The 21,864-nt window shown below is 39.1% G+C and overlaps 1 long non-coding RNA gene across 2 annotated transcripts in view; it reads right to left on the bottom strand.

Annotated features, from left to right (window-relative positions):
* Window positions 1–7,011: 7,011 nt before the first annotated feature.
* LOC119864158 overlaps window positions 7,012–21,864 on the bottom strand; it is a 78,655-nt gene continuing 63,802 nt past the window's right edge. Inside the window, exons 5-6 of one of the 2 annotated variants that reach the window (XR_005373063.1) lie at window positions 8,952–9,054; window positions 7,012–8,686 (exon numbers count right to left, since the gene is read on the bottom strand). This is a non-coding gene — a long non-coding RNA (uncharacterized LOC119864158). Of the gene's footprint in view, window positions 8,687–8,951; window positions 9,055–16,276; window positions 16,944–21,864 lie in introns of those variants that run through there. The other variant, XR_005373064.1, reaches the window with a different exon arrangement.

The following is a 21,864-nucleotide window of genomic DNA, read 5'->3' as shown; positions in this document are numbered from 1 at the left end:
AATTGTTGAGTGATTTATTTTAAATTTTCTATGAATTTTGACTGTTTCCCAGTATAATTTTCTAATGGTTGTTGTAAGAATTACAATATACATTCTCAACTTTTCACACTCTACTTGGGATTGATATCTTACCATTTCAAGTGGAATGTTAACTTCCCACCACATAAGTGTCTTTATTTTTTCTCATCCTTGTAGTTGTCATATATTACCTCTATCTACTTAAAAACCCATTGTTGTAGACAATGTTATAACGTTATCCCTCATCTGCATACATGTTTCAAGCAACATAAAATAGCATTTTATTTATCTATCTAGTTACCATTGCTTTCATACTTTCTTTGTTGCTTATGATCCCATGTTCTCTGTGATATCATTTCCCTTTTGCTTGAAGAACTCACTTTAGGATTTCTTTTATATAGTAGGTCTACCAACTACAGATTCCTACTTTCCTTTTATCTGAGAATGTCTATTTCATCTTTCTTCTGAAAGAATATTTTTGCTAGATATGCAATTTTCAATTTATAGTTTTTTCACTTCAGCTTTTTTGTAATATTATTGTCCAACCTTTTCACTCAAAACATGCGGTCATTCCAACTGCTGCTTCCTAGGGGGTAATGATTATTTTTACTCTGGCTGCTTTCAAATTCTTTCTATTGCATTAATTTGTAGCTTGTTAGGTTATTATGCATCTGAGTGTGGATTTCTATGAGTTTACACTTTTTTAGATTTGCTGTACTTTTTTGAATCTGTAATTTTTTTGCTCAATTTTAAGGAGTTTTCAGGCATTTTTTTTCAAGCATGTTTTCTGTGCCATGCTTTCTCTTCTTCTATAAGTCAGATGACTTAAATGTTACATCTTTGTTCTTTTCCAGACGTCTTTTCATTTTCTTCTCATCTTTTTCTCTCTGCTGTTCAGATGGTATAATTTCTTCCTTCAAAATCATTAACTGCTGGAACAAAAAGTTATCATGAAAAGCCATTGATTCCTTTTCCTTTATAAATTGAGATTTATCTGGCTTTTCATTTGCTGAGCAATTTTGGATCGTACCCTGGACATTTTGAATATTGTATTATGAAACTATGGTTCTTGTTTAAGTCTTGAAAAGGCTGACTTTTTGTTTGTTTGTTCCAGAAGACAGTTTCCCTGATTAGTTTTATTTTTATGTTTTTATCTAAGTTCCATGCCCAACATGGAACCCAGTGTGGGACTTGAGCTCATAACTCTGAGACCAAGATCTGAGCTGAGATCGAGTCAGACTTCCAACTCACTAGGTGGCTAGGCACCCCTACCTGGTTAGTTTTAGTCCACACTTCTGATCCACCTTTTTTAAGCTGTAGTTTCAATATTTACTCATTTTACCAGCCCTTTTCAGTGCCACTTAGATCTGTTCCATAGCTCTGGTGGCCAATCTGAGACCTAGCTGATGGCCTATCCTTTACTGAAGTTCTTAAAGGCCAGCGTATGCTATTTAGGATTAGATTTACTCATGAACAGCCTTCAACGGAAACTAAGAGTTCATAAGCAACATTATAGGATTGACCTCTTCATCTCTCTCCCCTCCACAATCTCACTAAAGTTTCCCTGATCTGCCACCCCTCTCCACCTTCCCCAATACTTCAGCCAAAAAGTCAAAATTCTACTTTCTCTGATGTGTTTCACAATTCTCATGACTGCATCTATTCTGGGACCAAAAAGCACAAGGACTGAGGAAAAAACAGCAGTAGAAATTGCCTCACAATTCCCCTACAGTCTTGTGACTATAGCTCTTCTTGTCAGAGTGAATTTTCTTCCCTTAGAGCGGTTTCCTTAGAGCCACTGTGGCCATCATCGCTGCCCTTAACATACAGTAGTATCTGGGTGCTGCAGTGAGAAAGAAGAGAAACAAAGGAGGGATTTCCTCTTACATTTTATGACACTTGGAGTCTTGTTTCCAGCTTCTGGACCTGTAAGAGAGGACTCCTATTGGAGTTATTCCCACCTCTACCCACTGTATACTTCTGGGTTTTTACTGTTTTGGGGTCTAAGCACAGAAATTCTGGAGGAGAAGGCATGAGAAACTCATGCCAGTGTTATATTGCATCAAATTGTGGTCTCTTTTCTTAGTTTGCCTGTTATCATTTACTTTTTAGAGTCCTCACATAGCTATTTCATGCATTCTGTCCAAAGTTTATAGTTGTGCTCGGTGTAAGAGTGTCACAGGGTAGAGTGTGTTCACTCCACCTTAACTGTAGTCAGAAAGGTATGGACAGGGTACTGTTTTATAGTTTAGCCTTTTCTGTTCCATAAGGAAACATCCCGAATTATATATCCTGATACATCATTTCAATCTTTTCTGAGAACATTTTATTTCACCACCAGTATAAAGCTATTATGCTTTATGTTTGACCTGATCTGATTAAATTCAAGCTAAAGTCTTTGGTGAATTTCATTAACTGAAATTACAACTTTTTTTTTTTTTTTTTTTTTTTAATCCACCACAACTGACAGACTCAACATCAAGTCTTTTGATTTCAAAACTGCCTCAGGACATAAAGAACTTACAGAAAATGTAATTTAAATAGATGACCATAGTTGTATAATCATATTCAAAGAGAGGTATCCAACTTAAATAAAGGGACAATTCCACTATTTAGAGGACCAGGCTCAATGAAAAGTAGAAGAGGAGGGAGGAAGATTCGTATCCACAGAAGCCGTTAATAAGTGGTCAATATGAGGTCCCATATGGGGCTCATAGTTTGTATACAAAGGACTAATGTAGACTGATCAGAGGAGCCAACAGTAACTTGCAGTTTATCTTTTGATACCCTGGAATACAAGAGTAGATCCTCCATTGAATTAATATTTGCATGAGGTCCCTAAATTATTACATAAAATGAAAACTAATCCATAAGTTTTAGAATCCCTTCAGTTAAACATCATGAATGTTTCACTTTATATCCATGATTTTGAGCTCTTTCCAAGATTCCAACCAAGTATCAGGATAACTTCTGCATTTATTTGACTCAAGAATAAGATTGGCTATATTCACAAGCAAGACCTCAGATTTTTCTTATAACAAGGATATTTGGCTGCTCGGATTTTCCTGATACTGTTTACATTACCGTAAACAGATGATCAATCCTGCATGTTCGTATTTTGCTCCCACTCCAGAAATCACTGCATATGTATACAAAATTGGAGCAGAAGTTCAGAAGCCTTTTTCTCATGGAAAACTTGTTTGCAAAAATAGACACGCAAACACAGAAATGGCAGCATAAGACATGCATGCAGAGTAAGTGTGGTAGACAGCATAACAGTCCCCCAAAGTTGTCCATGTCCTAATCTTTGGTACTTATGAATCTGTTACCTTACATGACAAAAGAGATTTTGCAGTTGTATTTAAGTTAAGGATTTGAGATGGGGAGATTATTCTGGTGTATCCAGGTAGGTCCAATGTAATTACAAGTTTTCTTATAAGGAAAGACGAAGACAGGAGAGTCAGAGAAGATGTGCCAATAGAAGCAGAGGTTGAGTGACGTGGCCATGAGCTAAGGGACGTGGGCCATCTAAAGAAGATGGAAAAAGCAAGGAGTCAGAAAGGCCTCTAGAATGCCTCTAGAAGGAATATAAGCCTTGATTTTAGTATCATAACACCATTTTTGGATTTCTGGACTCCAGAACTGTAATATAATTAAGTAATTTGTGTTTTTTGAAGCCACTAAATTTGTAGTAATTTGTTACAGCATAAATAGGAAACTAACATACTAAGCTGGCTACATGAGAGAATCGTGGTGGCTTATGAAATTGACTACATGCATCACAATAATTTGGAAAAAAAGCTCATCAGGAAATTGTGTGGAAGAAAGAAGAGAGATGATGGATGGAGAAGGTGGGGAGTGGAGGGGAGGGAGGGGAAAGGAAGGGAAAGAAGATCATTTTGTGAAAGTCACAAGGCCAGCTGGAACTTCAGATCAGCTTTTTCTGGTTCCAGCTGGAATGTTAGGGAATAGAGTTAGCAGGAAGTAATGTAAATCAGACTCCATTCCTGAGAAGGAGCAGCTGCCTAGGAAGTAATCAGAGAAGACGCTAATAAAACCTTCTAAGGTCTCCTAATTTAGGTAAATAAGACCTCAAGGTAAGTAAACACCACAGGGTTTTTGGAGCCCTCTACACTCTGGAAGTCACCGTAGCACTGGACCCAGAGTGGTTGGGTGGCTAGGGCAAGAAGAGAGAGCAAGGGGAAGGTCTTCTGCCTTTGTGGATTCCTAGACTTCAGGCTTGGCTCAAAGGAAAGCTAATCCCAGAAGACCTTGTGTCTACTCTTGTGTTTTCTCAAACATAGTGAGGAAATATCAGAAGCCAAAAACTGGAATTATCAAGTGGCTGCTTAGGTTTGCTGGATCTCTGTAAACTAATGCAAAAATACAGTAAATGTCATTTTTTTCTTTCATTTGGATTAAAAAATTTCAGGAAAGTGTTTATCCCATTCTTGAGATAGTTATAACTCATATTTAACTATAAATCAATATATAAAGATGAGCAAAAAGAGAAAAATGGTCACCTCCCTTAAAAATACTGCATGTCAATGAAAAAAAAGAAGTTCTCTAGAACAGCAGAGCAACTTGCTGCCTGAACAGCAGGAAAATTTAGAGAATCTCTCATGTTCAATTCTAAATGATTGAATAGGACATTTTATCTTTGAAACAAATTTGAGCAGTCATGAATAGGGCTCAGGAGAGTCTGCATCAAGAATAAAAATACATACAGGCTGGTTGAAGGGTCATAAACAAAACAAGTAGAGTATGATAAATCAGCTTTTATAAAAATCACTTCGGAAAAATAGTAGACATATATGAGAAATTTAGAACTTACATGGAAAAGAGGAAAATAATAAATAAAATTTAACTTTCCCTAGCAATTGCCAATACTACAGTTGGCTGATATATCTGAAGAGTGCTGTAGCTGTTACTGAGCAAACTTTGTCCCATTGAGTAATTCAACAGCTCGTTTTCAATAAATGGAATAGAAGGGACGAATGTACTCCAACCACAGACAATACTCTGGGTTATCTCCTGAGCAGCAGAACCCTGGTGGCAGTGAAGGTCTGCATGTTATGGATTAATGTCCTTGATCAAGAGGAGAAAGAGGTCACCTATAGATCATGCATTCAATTTGATGACAATAAATTTTGGGGAAAAGCAAATTGGGTTGCAACTCCACTTTTCAATTCATGGTTGAAGAGCAACCGTGGTTGCTTCAAACAGAAGAGTTTGGCAAAAATCAATGAAAGCGTTCTTTGAGAATCAATTAAGTATATAGGACTTTCAATAAAAAGTATTGTAAATTGTATTTTTAATACAATCCTTTACATCAGTAAAATTTATAAGCCTGTGTGTGTATGCACATATATATGTATATACACACATTTTCCAGACCCAATTATTAAACATTTACTAGTATATTACCACTTGTAGATGATAATCGTTTCTCAAAAATCAATTTGAATTAATTGAAAAAGATAACTGTATATATTGGGACACCTGGGTGGCTCAGCATTTGGGTGCCTGCCTTCTGCTCGGGATCTGAGATCGAGTCCCGCATCGAGCCCCTTGCAGGGAGCCTGCTCCTCCCTCTGCCTGTGTCTCTGCCTCTCTCTGTATCTCTCATGAATAAATAAATTTTAAAAAATCTTTAAAAAGAATAAATACAAAAATACTATGGAAATATTTTATTTCATAAAATCAATAGCAGTATTTGATTTGTTTATTGAAAACAACTTACTAAAGTGGAGAATCATTAAAATTATACAAATATGCCTGAAAATTGTATGATTTCAACTTAAATGTTTATGACAGCTTGCCAAATTTGGGGTTATAAAACTAAGGTTATTTCTTTCAGAGTGTGTGCAACTCATTAAAATTCCTTTTCATCTTTCTTGTATAAATCATATCTGTGAATAACAAGAATTTGGGGACATCTGTGACCCAACGTATATAATTTCCCCAGGTCATACCAGCAGGTAAACTTCAGGTCTGAGATTTGACTGCAGGCAATCTGGACACAGAAACTGCGTTTGTAAGCAGTACACTGCCCTGCCTCTCCCGTGTGAATGTTGGAGAACAGCAGACAGGCCACTAGGATTCATTGCGCAGGAAGCATCATCCAGGATGTCTGACAGAGGCACAGAGGGAAGAGGTCTTAGGAAAATCTGTTCTGAGAGTTCCTATAGCTTTATTTTATAACAGCAAAAACAAGTTTAAAGGAATCATAAAAATCTTAATTTATAACTACAGTGAGATACCAGTTCACACCCACTAGGATTGCTAGAATAAAAGAAGCAGATAATAACAAGTGTTGACAAGGATGGAGAAATTAGAATCCCCCTATGCTACTGGTAAAAATGCAAAATGTTACAGCTGGGGTGAAAGACAATCCTGCGGTTACTCAAAGGGTCAAGTGTAGAGTGACCATGCGACCCAGCGCTTCCAGTCTTAGGTATCTACCCAAGGCAAATGAAGACCTATGTCTACACAAAAACTTCCACACAAATGTTCCTAGAAGCAGTAAACATAACAAAAAGTGAAAACAACTCATATGTCCAACAACTGTTAAACATCCCCCCCAAAATATTAAAATACACATGGATAAATATGACATGAAATACACTTATGCTATTTTGAAGAAAATGTTACAACTTTGATGACAGACAGAAAAGAAGATTTTATTTTATTGAAAAATAGGAACTGTGTATTTGTGTAAACGTAATTTTGTGCTGTGTGGGTGCATAATGTTTTGGAGGATTCAATATTGTAAACAGATTTCTTCCCAAGTTATTTTAAAATGTTAGTTATATACTTTTCACAGAAATCTTAACTTTCCCCCATTTTGTACTTGTTAATAGGACTCTAACGTTTACCTGAAATTTAAAATTACTGGAGATTGCCTTGATATTCAAGAAAAAAATTAAGAATAAAGAGAAGAGATTTATTCTACCACATATAAGGTATTATCAAGCTTTGGTACATGTTAAGTACGAAGAGGTGGATATTCTAACTGAAGAAATCAAGGACAAAATTTAATATATCATCAAATTTGTATACAAAATAATTGAGGACAGAAGCCATTATTGGATAAATTATAACAAGACGACTGGTAAAAGATAAAATTCAGTTTCTGAAATTACATTGAAATAAATTATAAATTGATTTAAAAAATTCAGCCTACCTGAAATATAAAGCCACAAATGGACTAAAATGAAATGATCATAGGTGATGCCAGTTAACAAAGACCATTGTAGGAATGAAAGCTAGAAAATAAATCACAATTTAATGTGTTGGAATATACAAAAATGTAAATCTGTGCATCAAAAGCATTAAGAACATTTAAGGTGAAATGGCAAAGGGGAAGAATTTGTGCAAAAGATAAATGCTTCCTATCTATAATATGTAAAGTGCTCTTATAAGTCACTAAGAAAAAGACTACCCAAAACATATAAATAACGTATATAATCAATTAATTAAAATATCCATTTGTGAAAACATGTTGCTACATACAAATGAAAAATAAAGTTCAAATTCACACATAATGAGATATTATTTTTTATAGAGTTGGAAACTGGAAAAGAATAATTGATGTTATCAAGAGTGAAGTAGAATGAAATTCCCAAAAATTTTTGTTTCACTATAAACTTCTATAACCATTTCAAAGAGAAGTTATGCTAAGGGAATAATTAGTGATGTCAAAAGACTAACATATAAGGACATCTATAATTGTATTATTTATTTTTACCAAAAGTGACTAAATAAGGCAACCTGAATTGTCCCAAATAGAGCATGTGCCCAACAAATTATGATAAGGCTACAGGCTTGAAAATTATATAACCACTAACAATGATGATTCCAAAGAATTTAAACATATGAGAAATACTCATGATATGTTGCCAAAAACTTTATGCATACAAATTCAGTGATTCTCGTGTGTACACACATATGCACACGCTTGCACACACATGCACAAACACACGCACCAAACCATTTTTATAAAAACATTCACACATTAACCACCAAAAAAGTTTATAATGATTACCTCTAGTTAGTGGTATCATCAATAATGTTTATATCCTGCTTTAGGTTTCAAAATTTTTCCAAATTTCTCTAATGAACTGATTTATAAGCAGGAACTAAGTGTTAAAATAAAAACAGAAAATTTTAAATTGAAGGCATTGCATAGAATATTTACTGAGCATATACTATGTATCATGCACTGTTCTTGGTGTTAGGACTGCACCAGGGTATAAATGCATTTCTGCTCTCTAGAACCTTACATTCTAGTAACAGATCACACGAAAACATCTTCCCCGGACTTTGCTGCCAAAAGGAATATGTTTTAGGGTTTCAAAAAGCAGCTAGCACTGAGTGTAGTATCTTCGTCTAACTCAAGTAATGCAGAAGGAATTCTCTATGTGTGAACATTGATTGACTCTGGACTTCTCACAGGTAAGCCACAGGTTTATGTCCTAGTGATCCGATATCTGATGCCACAATGGATGACTTAAGTCCAGACCCATTCTCTTTCTTCAAAGGTTGTAATCCTGTTGTTTCCAAAGCTTGGCATTTCAAATGTCTGTATCTTTATAGAAGATTCATAGCGTCTCTGCTGCATGGTGTGTGCAAATTCATTATTAGTCGTGGATCCATAAAGACATGCCTATTTACAACCAATGGAAGGAAAAAATACTTATCCTATCAATTCTGTGTCACTTAAATAAATTCATTTATATCCACATTCTTTCATCCACATAAGGTTCTAAATTTCTGGAGGACGGGAACCCTAGAGGCTACTTTGAAATTTGCACAGACACTAACATAAACACATTAATTCTTAATAAAGACTCTAATGCTTTAGGATGATTAACACTGGGTTACTCAGTACAGAGTAGAAAACTGCACAAATTACCTGATTGATGACTTACCTGGGGTGGTGTACAAATATGCTCTTAAAACTTGCCCATACATGCTTTGCAAGCCATGCTGAAAATCGTGTTTCCAGACTCTTTACACAAAATAAAGCAGACACTGCCAAAGGAAAAAAAAAAGAAAGAAAGAAAGAAAGAAAAGGAAAAAAAAAAAGAAAAGAAAGAAGGAATGAAAAAGGAAAAGAAAGAAAGAAAGAAAATTGCTTTATTCTTAGTCAACAGAATGTATACTCTTGCATTGGAGCTTCTGTTACTGCAGACACACAAGGTAATTATAATGTGTGTTTCTCTCTTTTATGCCACGGTATTTATGGAAGAAGAAATAGTCAGGGCTAGATTATTTTTACATCCATATATGTATTGAATCTGCGAAGAAATGGCTTATAGTAGCCCCATATTTTATTTGTTCTACCGTTTTTCTTTCTTGGGAAAAATAGATTATTGGCTATTGTGGTACATGCACCATTTTCCTTAATTAGGACACATGCTCAGTTTAGGAGATCTAAGAAATATCCCCTAAATCTACATATGGCTCAGAAGAAAATGCTTTGACTTCCTAAAACCAATATTTTAACCTTTTATGACCAGTATTTTAACGTTTTCTGTAGAGCTTTTATTGTTTTTTTTTTTTTTTTTTTTTTTTTTACTTTTTAAAAGATTCTATTTACTTATTTGAGGAAGAGAGGAGAGCACAAGCAGGGGGAGCAGCCGAGAGGAAGAAGCAGCCTCCCACTAAGCAGAGAACCCCATGCAGGGTTCAATCCCAGGACCCTGAGATCATGATCTGAACCAAAAGCAGACACTTAACCTACTGAGCCTTCTGTAGAGCTTTTAAAATCCTTTCTGGGGGCTCATTTTCAATGATGACAGTTTTAGTAGATTTGGCCGGAAACAAGGACTGCTGTTCAAAACTAACAAAACCTACTAACACAGGTGATTCTCACATGTCCTAAAGGTAGGGAATCACTCTTTGAGATGTATTAAGAACTCTTCAAGGATTTTAAAATCATGTTAGGAAATTACCAGTTCATATGATGAAGATTTTCCATATAATTTAGGTATATCGATTTAGTTCAACCAATATCTGTCAAGAATCTATTATATACAGTCACCTTCCTCTGACTGGGGAAGACAAAGTTCTGCTAAACACAAAACAAAAACCTATTGCACAGTGATCCTAATAATGAAACTCTGAGGGAGAATCTGATAAGATCTACAAGAGATGACAAAGGTGCTATGAGGGGGTGGAAGAAGGAAGGGAGTCTCATCGTCCCACAAAATCATGAAGAGCATTATTAACCAAGTCGTTGAGACAGACATTGAAGAATGAGTGAGAATCTGACAGGCTGAAGTGGCAGGGGCAGGCCAGGGCAGGACCCCACAGGAGGAAGGAAGGGATGGATGGGGGGCAATCTGGCTGAAGCTTAAGTAGAAAAAATAAAGTGAGAAAGTCCTTCTGGGAAATTAATTCCATAGGCAAGAACTCAGTCCAAGGAAATGAAAGAAATTCCCTTACCACCACAGAACTTAATAAAAACTCATTTTCAAAGAAAGAGCTCAGAGAAAGGAATAGTAAAAACAATGGAATGAATTGGGGAAAAAAATGGAGATTTGCAGTTAAAGAAACAAAATAAGGGACAAAACAGCAGCACTGGAAACACATATATTAGACACTATAATAAACCAAACACGATGTCTGAAATTTAATTATTGAAATAAAAGCTTTAGGTAAGGGTTGGTGCAGAGGGGAAATAGAAAGAAAAACCCGGAACATTTAGATAGATGACACCATATTTCATTAAATCAAAGCTACCATCAACTGTAAGACACATCGTTATTTTATGTACCACTCAAAAAGGGAAAAAGCACTGCCAATAATTACACCATGACCCAATGCTGTCTTATTTCTTAGCATTTTTGTATTTACTGATGGAGCTCATTTAATCATAGACACAGATTTGTTTTATATCACATATGGTTCTGGCACCTACGAAAAGGATACATTATCAAGATTTATAACTAGATAAATTAGTTAAGACATTCCTAGTTTCTCGCATTGTGTCCAATTGTCCTCAATCACTTTTCAATTCGGGGTTGTTGATGTCTGTGTTTTTCTCCATCTCATGTCTCGGTAATACAACATAACACAGCATCATGTAATTGTGACTGCTATCGCCTGGTAAGAAAATGTGGCACCAAGTCCTTCTGCCATTGATGAGTCTTTGTTTCAAAGATAACCCAACACACAAGTGACAGATGTACTTGAATAAAGAAAAGTTCAAAGAATGGGTTCTTGAAAATGTATTCAAGTTGTAAGGGCAAAAATTCACTTAATAAGGTATACTCTGTTCCAGAAAAAAAAATTTCCTCCTGACATGGAGGAAATGCTGATTAAGTCACCACATTTCAAAAATAGGCTATATAGTATATTATTTAAGCATGAGGAGCTGGCAACAAGACTGCCAGAGTTCAGATCACAATCCTTTTAGTTATCATCTGCGTTCTTACCCACAATCCATGCTACCTCTCTGTGGGGTCAAAATGTCTATATCTCAGAGGATTTTCGTGAGGATTCAGGAACTGTCAGGAAGGCTGCTCAATAGCTGTTTGGTGAAAAAAAATCCTTCAGAGTTCCACCCTGGCTGACATGGAGTAGCAGCAACTGGATTTACTCTCCCTCCTGAAACTAAACCATCAGACCAACTCTATGCAACAAGGATTTTCAAGACTTTAGATGCACCCTTCTCTTCCCGGGCAACAAACCACAGTGATACCTGAGAGACCAGAAACAAATCAGATGTGCTCTACAACTGCCTATTTTTTCTTCCTAGCGAAAGTTTCTATGCCATAATGTAGAGGAAGGGAACCCAGACAGAGCCAGTGGTTTCTCTGAGTCGAGGAGATGGAGATGGGCTTCCCTGGGGTACACAGGGCAGAGGGTTGGAGAGGGGACAGCTGCCCCGAGGGACTCCGGAAATCAGCGAGGGATCCCCCTCCAGGGTCAGCTAGCTGAGAGCCACGGAAAGGATTCAGGAAAATAATTTCTGATGTTCATACAGGGCCAGAAATTGTTCTGTACCCAAGAGGCAGGTTGGAAAACCTCAGAAATCATGGGCCTTGGGGGACAGTGCTCAGATGCCTCAATCATAGGAAAGAATTAGCTCTAGACCAAATGGGCTCTGGGCCAGCCTAACAGAGCTTGGACGCAACCCAAATGTTCTCAATGTGTTTAATGTTTCTAAATAATTCCTTTGGTGACATGTCTGACCAAATCTTCTGCCCATTTTTTTCAGTTGGATTTTTTTGTTGTCTATCCTTGAATCTTAACAGTTCTTTATATATTTTTCTAGTTTTATTGAGATATAATTGAAATATAACATTGTATTAAAGCATACAACATTATAATTTGGTGTGAATATATATGTTATATATATCACAAAATGATCAGTTAACATCTGTCAATTCACATAGCTTCATTTTTTTTTTTTTTTGTGATGAGAACTCTTAAGATCTGCTCTCTTAGCAACTTTCGAATATAAAATACACATATTCTAGTTACAAGACCTTTTCAGACATGTGGTTTGCAAATGTTTTTTCCTGGTGTGTGGTTTGTATTTTCATTCACCAAACAGTGTTATTTTGATAAATTCCAATGTATTGACACACACACACACACAAATGTTCATAGCTGCTTTATTTGCAATAGCAAAAACCTGGAAATAATGCAAATGCTATCAATAGGTGAATGGATAAATAAATTTTGGCGGACTCATACGGTGGTGTACTACTATTCGGTAATGAACTATATAAATATCTGAATGAACTATTCACATATTCAACAACTTGGATGCATCTCAGAGTAATTACATTCAGTAAAATAAGTCAGGCCAAAAAAGAGGGGGTACATATTGTATAATTCCATTTATATATAACTCTGGAAAATGCAAGCTAGTGTGCAGTTGACACAAGCAGGTCAGCAGTTGCCTAGAGAGGGGAGATGGGAACAGGATGAAATGATTATTAAGAGGCACACGGATACATTTGGAGATGGTGAATACATTTATTATCTTGATCGTGGTGATTATTTCATGGTAATACACATTTTGAAACTTATCAAATTGTAAACTATAATCATGTACATTTTATTTTATGTAAATTATACTTCAATAAAACTCTAAATATTAGTTATTCAGTCATCCAAGCATAAAAAACAAGTACTAAGAAAGGTGGGAGACGAAATCAAGCTAACCTCAGAATTCTCCATCACCATATAACTTTATTTTATTTACTTAGTGCTTTTATGAAGATGGTTGATGGGCTTTTTCATGTACGCAAGAGCCCAGAGGCTATAGCATCTAAGGTAATTTCTTTAAAAGAAGAGGTAAACAATTGCAAATCACTACGAGTGAGATAACTGTTACAGGCCAGTCCAAGGTGCTTCTGGAAAGTATCTCAGGGCCCTGATCCAGTCCGAGTAACTGGGTAAAGACCAGTCTGGGTAGAGCACAACTGTGCTAAGATAAAGAAGTTTCCTGGGTGCAGAGGAGTAGGAGAGTGTCTTGGGAAGAGAGAACATGTGCAAAATGAGGTTTTCCCTTACTGTGAGCCAAAATTTGCACCCACGGAAATGGTGCCAGTTGTAGGAAACTCCATTCAGATGTTTAAGGGCTTGGCCAAAGTCACACTAGGAAGTGACAAGGAGTAGTCAAAACCTAAACAGCTCTATTTGATCTATTTGTTCGGGCGGGGGGGGGGGGGGGGGGGCGGTTGACACATACTATATGATTTAGCTACCTGAGCTGAAAAAGGGAAGAGTCACCTCACCATCAGGAAACTCTTAAGAGACATGCAGGAGTTTCTTTTAAGAGAAAATTAGCCACCCTTGGCGCATGTGGGTGGCTCAGTCAGGCAAGCATCCTACTCTTGGTTTCAGCTCAGGTCCTAATCTCGGAGACATGAAATCTAGCCCCACCTCGAGCCCTGCTTGGGCTTCTCTCCTTCTTCCTCTGCCCTTCACCCACTCTCTCTCCCTTTCTCCAGCTCCAAAACAAGAGAACATCAACTAATAAAATCTTAAAAAAAAAATTAGCCACCCTCATGAGCATAGCAGAATGTGAAGCGTGGTCAAATCACCACATTGTTCATGTGAAACTAATGTAACACTTGTGTGCCGAGTCCATATATGTAGGTCTATATAAACTACATATATATAGACTTCCAGGCTTACTCAGATCTTACTGGAAAAAATCCAAACACATGTGCATGCCATACAAAAGCCCGCATCCTTGGTGCGCCGCTTATTTTTCTGCATGGATCCATCCTTTTTTCCTCTGCATGTTCCAGCCAGTCATGCCCAGCAAGTTGCAACTTCCATTTTTTTTTTTAAGATTTTATTTATTTATTCCTGAGAGACACAGAGAGGGAGAGAGAGAGAAGCAGAGACACAGGCTGAGGGAGAAGCAGGCTCCATGCAGAGAGCCCCAGGCGGGAATGGATCCTGGGACCCCCGGGGGGTCATGCCCTGGGCCAAAGGCAGATGCTCAACCACGGAGCCCCCCAGGTGTCCCAGGTTGCAACCTTTAAATGCGAGGCCTCCAGGGCTGCTCCCTCTGCTGGAAAGGGCGCCCCCCACCCCCAGTTCCCCGGAGGCTGAGCTCCCCCAAACCTGCCCCATGCCCCCAACAGTTTTCAGGCTCTGAAGGCCTGAAGGGAGAGAGGCCTGGCCGTCAAGCACCTGCCAGGTGCGCAGCCCGGAGGCTCCAGGAAGGGCCTGAGCCTGGCCTCAGGGGGGTCCACCTGCAATGTCACCTGTGATTGCAAGTCTCAGCGCAGAGGAAAGCGGCCTGCGGGAGGCCAAGCTGAGGACCCGGAGGCGAGGGCCAGGGAGGACGGAGCGGCCTGGGTACCGACACCTTGCAGTGTCTGCGCTCTCCAATCACAATTGCATTCAGAGCGTTTAATGTGTCCTTTAAAAAGGCGCTCAGCAGTCTGGGCCCAAAGCAGTCCTGGCCCTGGCTTGCAAATCACTGCCTTCCGCGGGGAGGAGCAGGGCTTAGGCGGGAATCAAGGGGCATTCAGGGAATTCAGCGCTGTTGCTTGATTTAAGCCCGGGCCTTTCCAATTCTGAAAGCTGCGCTCTTTCCATTGCATCACTGCTCTCCAGGCTTTGGGACTTCGCCCCGAGGAGCTGCAGACAGGCATTTGCACAGTCCTGAGCTCCTAATTAACAGACCAGAAAATGCACTGGCGGTCGTGGGGGAGAGGAGCGGCCAGGGGAACTCTGCAGCGTGCAGACGGCTGGCTCTCCCGGGAGGCCCCAGGCCTGCCCCCCGGGCTTGGGCTGCCGAGCAGCCACCAAGAGGGAAGGTGTTTGACTTGGGCCCAGCACTTTCAGGAGCTGCCGGTATCAAGTGCATTCGTGGGGTCCCTTCACCTCAATAGAGGCAGAAGGTTCTGGATGCGGTGGTTGTGCACAAGCTCGGCAGCGATCTGAGCCACTGCCCCCCCCCACCCCCCACCCAGGATAACAGGCACCTGGACCCCGCCACCAGAGCTGTGTAAGGCTAATGCACGCAGACGCTGTGGGCTTCAGCCTGTCTAAAAAGGCAGGGAGCTTGCATGGTATATTAAATTCACTGAGTTTTACAGCGAACATCTGGCCTCAAGGACAGCTGTGGTCAGGTTTAGAGAAAGACTTCAGTGAAAAATGGGAAAGTCAAAATATTTGAGCCTCTCTGTTTGCACTAAAGCAACTGGTTAACCAGTGGGTCTGCAACGGGGCTTAATATTTACTAGTTTCACTTTGCTTTAGGGTGAGAGTAAACTTCTCAAACAGAATTCAGCATCATCCCTTGGATCGGGGGAGCCTTATTCCCCGAGCATGGTCTTTTCTGCTTGAGAAGCATATATTTTTATTGTTAGAAAATTAGGAATGTGTCCCCTAACATTCCTTGAGGTTTGCTTCCCTTGGTACCATTTGGCGCTTAAAGATGAATAGAGATAGTTTAAACAGAGAGTGTGAAAACGATCAGCTTTGAAGCAGCCTCCCTGCATCTCTGAGATCTTGAATAAAAGGGTATTTAGCATAAATAACAACTCTTAATCATAACCATGAAAGCCAAACTGAGGGGTTTTATATTCTATGTAGAAAAGTTGCATCTCGAAACTGTGGAGTGCCTTCAGTGGCCTGGTTCTAATCTGTCAGAAAGCACAACATGGATTTAATGTGACCCTGAAGGATATAAGGAAAACAGGGCTTGCCCTCTGATCCTCCATTTGAAGCTCGTCGAATTAGTCCAAGCACATTTGAAATGAATCAAGATGGTTAACATCTGCCTCTCTTTATTAGAAAAATTCTCTTTTTATTATAAATAAACACTTTGTCCGGGTATGATTGTGAATTCCATTAGTCCGTGGACTTGTGTTTCCAGAGCAACTTGAGCATTGGGCCAGAAGCACAAAGTGTGTTCTGAATCTCTCTAGAATCCATCAGTGAACACAGATAAAGGAGCACATAATTAGCTGGTACACTGCAGGCTTTTGCCTCATCCTCGGGAGCAGCTGATCCAGCTGCACTGCAGAGCCTTGGAACATTCTCTTGAGTTTCCTGACATGCATCACAGCCGAGTGGAGCGGAGGCCCTTGGAGCTCCTGAGAAACCTGCATTTCACTAGTCATCAGAACCCAGAAGAGGCCTGCCACACAGTTGCAGCCGCCTCAGTGTGGGTGTCTCCCGATATCAGGGGAATAAAGTAGGCCCAGATGAGAAAGTCCTTTAAGGGGCTTGGACGCTAGAAAATAGGACTTTAAAGAGAGGTTGTGTCCCCACCCCACACATCCTCCATCGTCTCTCTCCTTCTGCTCTCAAGAACGTACAGTATGTAGCCTTCTTATTGCTCTTCGGGGTGACCACACTGCTGCGGCTTACACCCCCTTTCGTAGGTAAGGCACAATGGGGTGGTCCTGTGAACTTAGGAGAGTTGTTTTTCCCTAAAAGCCGGAAAAATTAAGTCTATTATTGGGAGTGAACCTTATTCATTGAGAGAACTATTCTCTCCCACTCTTACCTTACCCTCGCTCTAGGAGACCGACTTGGTTTGAACAGTACACTATTACATATGACTTTGGACATGATTCTTCACTCTTTTAGGACTATTTCTCTAGTTCAAAAACAATACAACATTAGCCTCTGAATAGTAATCTCTGTAGTGTGCCTTCACTTACATTGTATCATTCGTGCCTCCTGATTACCCTTGTGGTCGAGACACGAGCAACCCATTGAACCCAGGAAGAAAATTCAGGTCTCATATCTGTACTTGCTAAGATGTAAAACGGGACTATTATCTAGTCTTCCTGTTTCTCAGTGCTGTGCTCATTTCAAAGCACTAAATTCAAGGCAGCTAAAAAGAGAGAGACCAAGGATCTTGAGAACCATTACGATCCTATAAGGCCTGATTTTGATAGATGTCAGACTACGTAGTACCTAGATCAATGCACTGAAAATAAACAAAAAAGCTAGATGAAATATTTTTTTTAAAATCTTATTAAAACAACCACTCAATGGTCAGGCTATAAATGCCTCGAGGGGAGGAAACTGTTGTCTGTTTCTTACACCGGTGCATCCCCAGCACATAGGAAGGTTGCTGGCATATCGCAGGCACTCCATAACTAAGTGTTGAGTGATGGCTTCGGTGAGCCAGCAAGGAAATAATGAATACTTGCGCCAAAATCTAAGTGAACATGAGAACCTAGAGAGGCAAGCACAGCAGTTCATCCAGTATTTGTACCTTGAAAAGATTTGCAGAAGCTGACCATTTAAGTTTTTATGATCCTGTGTGGTGCAGAGGCCAGAAAGTAAAGCACAGGTCCCTTCCAAGTAGGAGTCGAATGGGAAATCTACCCCCATAAAGTGAGAACACCAAGAGGCTATATCTTCAGTGTGAGAGTAAACTAGAAATCAACTCTTCCCCACCTTCCTACCAGCAAATGGCAAAAAAGGAAAGAAAAAAAAAAAGGAGAAAAAGAAAGAACATTGCTTGTCTCAAATCTTGGCACTGAGTGGAAGGGGAGACAAGACTGAGAAATTATATTTATAAGGTAGCTTTCATGTGGATTTGCTGCCCTAATTTCATAGCATCTGGATGGCTCCAAAAACTTCAGATGGAATTGTTTAAATAATCCTAGATTGGATTCCACCTGGCAGAGGAAAGCAATAATCCCTTTCAAAAGTATCTACCTTTGTCTCAGTTCTTACAAGATTTACACACACACACACACACACACACACACATGCACACACACAAGTCACAGAGGAAAATTAGCAGCTCACATTGTTAATGACTAAGCAGATGAAGAAACAAGGTATCTTTGAGTGAGAAACAGCAGGGTTGAACACTCTATGTGAAACTTGGACACAGAAACAAAACAGCTACATTTGCAAAGTTTATGTAAATAGAATATACAAGTTTGCATAGGCAGAGAACAAAATATTGTAAAAAAAATAAAGCGGTTTTGAAAGAAGAATTGATGCTATTAGAAAGGAAACATCTAATGATGAAAATTTAAAAACTCAATGTGTGTTTTTGAAAATAGATTTGACCAAGCTGGAGATCAAATTGGAAGGTTGAGCTGTAGGATTTATGAAGAATATAGTGCAAAAAAACAAAAAGACGAAGAAATAGTAATTATAAGATGGGTAAGAGACACGAAGGACAGAGTGAAAAGATCTAACTTATTCTTAGTGGCAGTTCCAGAAGTACGAGAGAGAAAGAATGTGGCAAGGGAAATGTTGGAAGAGAAAATTATGAGAATTATCAGAGCAAAAGATTCAAGACTTGAAATATGATCATACATCATTTTAACAGTGGGAAACACGAATGCCAAAGCAGAGGTACTAAAGGAAGCAAGAGATGAGAGGCAATTTGCCTTCAAAAGTGTGTCAGACTGACAGCCGACTTCTCAAAAGCCACGTGGAAACTAGAAGACAGGGCAGTGGAATTTTCATTGTTTTAAGAGGAAAAACAAGCAAACAAACAACTAAACACAGGAACTATTCAACCTAGGAGCCTATGCCCAAGAAAAATATTTTTTTCAGAAATGAGGTTGGGTATTTTTAGAGAAACAAGAATTGATAGGTTTTGTTGCCCACAGAACTCTCAAAGGGAAATTCTAAAGTATGTCCTTTGGTTCAAAGGAAAGTAATTTCCACGTAAAGATTTGGAATGCCAGGAAAAATAAAGAGCAAACAAAATAATAATATTGGGTAATATCTAATGACTATTGACAGAATGAGTCTATAATAACTCTTCTGACATAATGAGAAATAATACACACCATAAAAATAGCATACAGTTTGGGAAGGAGGTGAATGGAGCCAAGGTATTCTAAGATCCTTATATTTCTGGGAAGAGGATAAAGATGTTAATGAAATTTAATATTGATAAATGTGCATGCTATAATGTTTTAGATAAACACCAAAAAAGAAAGAAAGAAAGTAAATGTATAATATCCAAAGTACAGGAGGAAAAAGATGGATAAAAAACAAATCCCCAAAAGTCCAAAAATGAAAAACTAAGTGCAGAGGAGACAACCAAAAAAAAAAAGACAATAGATACAAATCAAAATACAGTATAATAGACACTACAGCAAATGTAAAGAGACAAAATAATTCAATTAAAATGCTGGTTGGGACCCCTGGGTGGATCAGCAGGTTAGGGCCACCTTAAGTCCAGGGTGTGATCCTGGAGTCCCGGGATCGAGTCCCGTGTCAGGCTCTCTGCATGGAGCCTGCTTCTCCCTCTGCCTGTGTCTCTGCCTCTCTCACTCTCTGTGTCTCTCATGAATAAATAAATAAAATCTTAAAAAAAAAAAAAAGATTTCCTGGAAAGAAATTAATTTCAAATTACAAGTCACTGCATTTACCAGTGAGGCACAGCGGTGGTCAATAACTATGCACCAGGGAACACGGTGGTGCTAGAGGAGCCGTGAAGTTGCACTGCTGTGGCCAGAAAGAACGGGGTGGTGCCCGGCCCCATGCCTCTTCCGCAGACGGCCCTTCTGGAAAACAAGGTCGAACCCTCCTGCGTGGAGTCTGCTATAAGCTAGTTTTAGTTGATAAGAATATATATGTGATTTAAATTTTATGGCATACGTTTGAAAAGAAATCTATCAATGGCCAAGGAATTTATAGTGTGTTAATGCAATGGACAACTATGGAGCAGTGAAAATTAATGAACCACAGCTTCAAAAATCCACATCGAAGAACCACAAAAACATGAGCAAACGTATCCAGTCAGAGAAAGTACATGCAATGTGATTCCATTTGCAAAAGTTCTAGAAACAGATCAAACTCAGCAATACTTTAGTTGGATATGTTCAAAAGTCTTCCAATCATAAAGGACAGCACAGTGATGATTATCACCGAAGCCTGGATACTGCTTACGCTTGGTGGGGGAAGAGGGGAGGAGGCCCAGAGTGGGTATCTAAGAAAATGGCACAGTCTTTTTCTTTTTCCTTTTTTTAAAAAAATATATTATTTATTTATTCATGAAAGACACAGAGTGAGAGGCAGAGACCTAGGAGACATAGGTAGAGGGAGAAACAGGCTCCCTGCGGGGACCCCAGGATCATGCCCTGAGCCGAAGCCAAACGCTCAACCACTGAGCCACCCAGTCATCCCAGCACAGTCTATTTCTTTACATGAGTGTTGAATTCTTGGGTATTTTTCTGCGTTATTTTTAGCAAACCATTTCGATATAAAATACATACACAAAAATGCAGAAGCGAGAGTACGGTTCAATGAAAGAAGCTAAAGTTTACAGCACACCAGCACCAAAACTCCACTACATCCAAATCACTTGCTATCCTAATTGGAAAAAAAAAAAAAAAAAAGCAAAAGTACACAGAATAAGGAATGGCAAGTCACTAACCTCTTCTCAAAGGGAACTCTATTCTGGCTTCCAGCACGCTCAGTCAGTTTTGCCTATTTTGAAGTTTATAAAAATGGAATTACAGGGCATGCATTCTTTTGCCGTTTGTTTGTTTAAAATCTGGTTGCTTTTCCTCAATATTTTGTTTGTGAGAATGACCCGTGTTGTTGCATGCGTAAATAGTTGCTTCATTCCCTGCGTTATTATTTTTAAATGGTACATCTATGCATTTTATGTACTTTTCTGTGCATCTGTTTTATTTCACGATAAAACAAATGAAAATAAAACTTTGAGAGATCAGATTCAGTAGTTAGGTAGTTGCTGTGACTCTTTGCAGGTCCCATAAAGTTGTAAATCCTAACTATCTAAATATTTTAGACATTAAATATTTCCAGAGAGGCTGGAATGAAAGTCATTCCTCAAACACCCCACTCTCTCGACGTTAGCTGCCAAGTCCGCACCAGACACAGGGATAACGGATACGGACTCTGTCAAGTGGGTTCACCTAAAGTCTGTTTATAAGACCAAAATTCAAAAAGCAAAAACAAAGATGTGCTTGCTCAGCCAGATTCCCTCCACTAGATCTGCTCCCGACAAAGTTATGAGGCTCGTGACCGGTCCCTGGCTCTTACCAGCCCTCGCCCCCCTCGCACGCACACATTCACCTGTTTGTCCTTTTGATCCATAGCTCTCACCCCCGCACCCTGCTTAGTCCAGATTTCTCCATGTACCATGAAAAGGAGTCTGATAAAATGATTCATGGTACATTGTGAAAAAAAAAGGGGATTATTCTAGATTTCCAGAGCCTGTCTACAGTTTGCAAGGGCAGCGTTCGGCCAAGGTGGTGATACCCTGGGAGAGGTTCGGGGTGGGTGTCTTACATGATGCCAGGTGAGCACCACCCTCCTTTGCCTGGGGGGGAGCAGAGCCCAGGCCCCGTGCACTGGGAGGCTTTGTTTCTTCTGAGCAAGGGGACTTCTGAC

This window comes from Canis lupus, chromosome 18 (assembly GCF_011100685.1).
Source record: "Canis lupus familiaris isolate Mischka breed German Shepherd chromosome 18, alternate assembly UU_Cfam_GSD_1.0, whole genome shotgun sequence".
Classification (NCBI taxonomy): Eukaryota; Metazoa; Chordata; class Mammalia; order Carnivora; family Canidae; genus Canis; species Canis lupus.
Note: the sequence above shows the minus strand (reverse complement) of the source record. Positions and strands in the feature narration are given on the sequence as shown.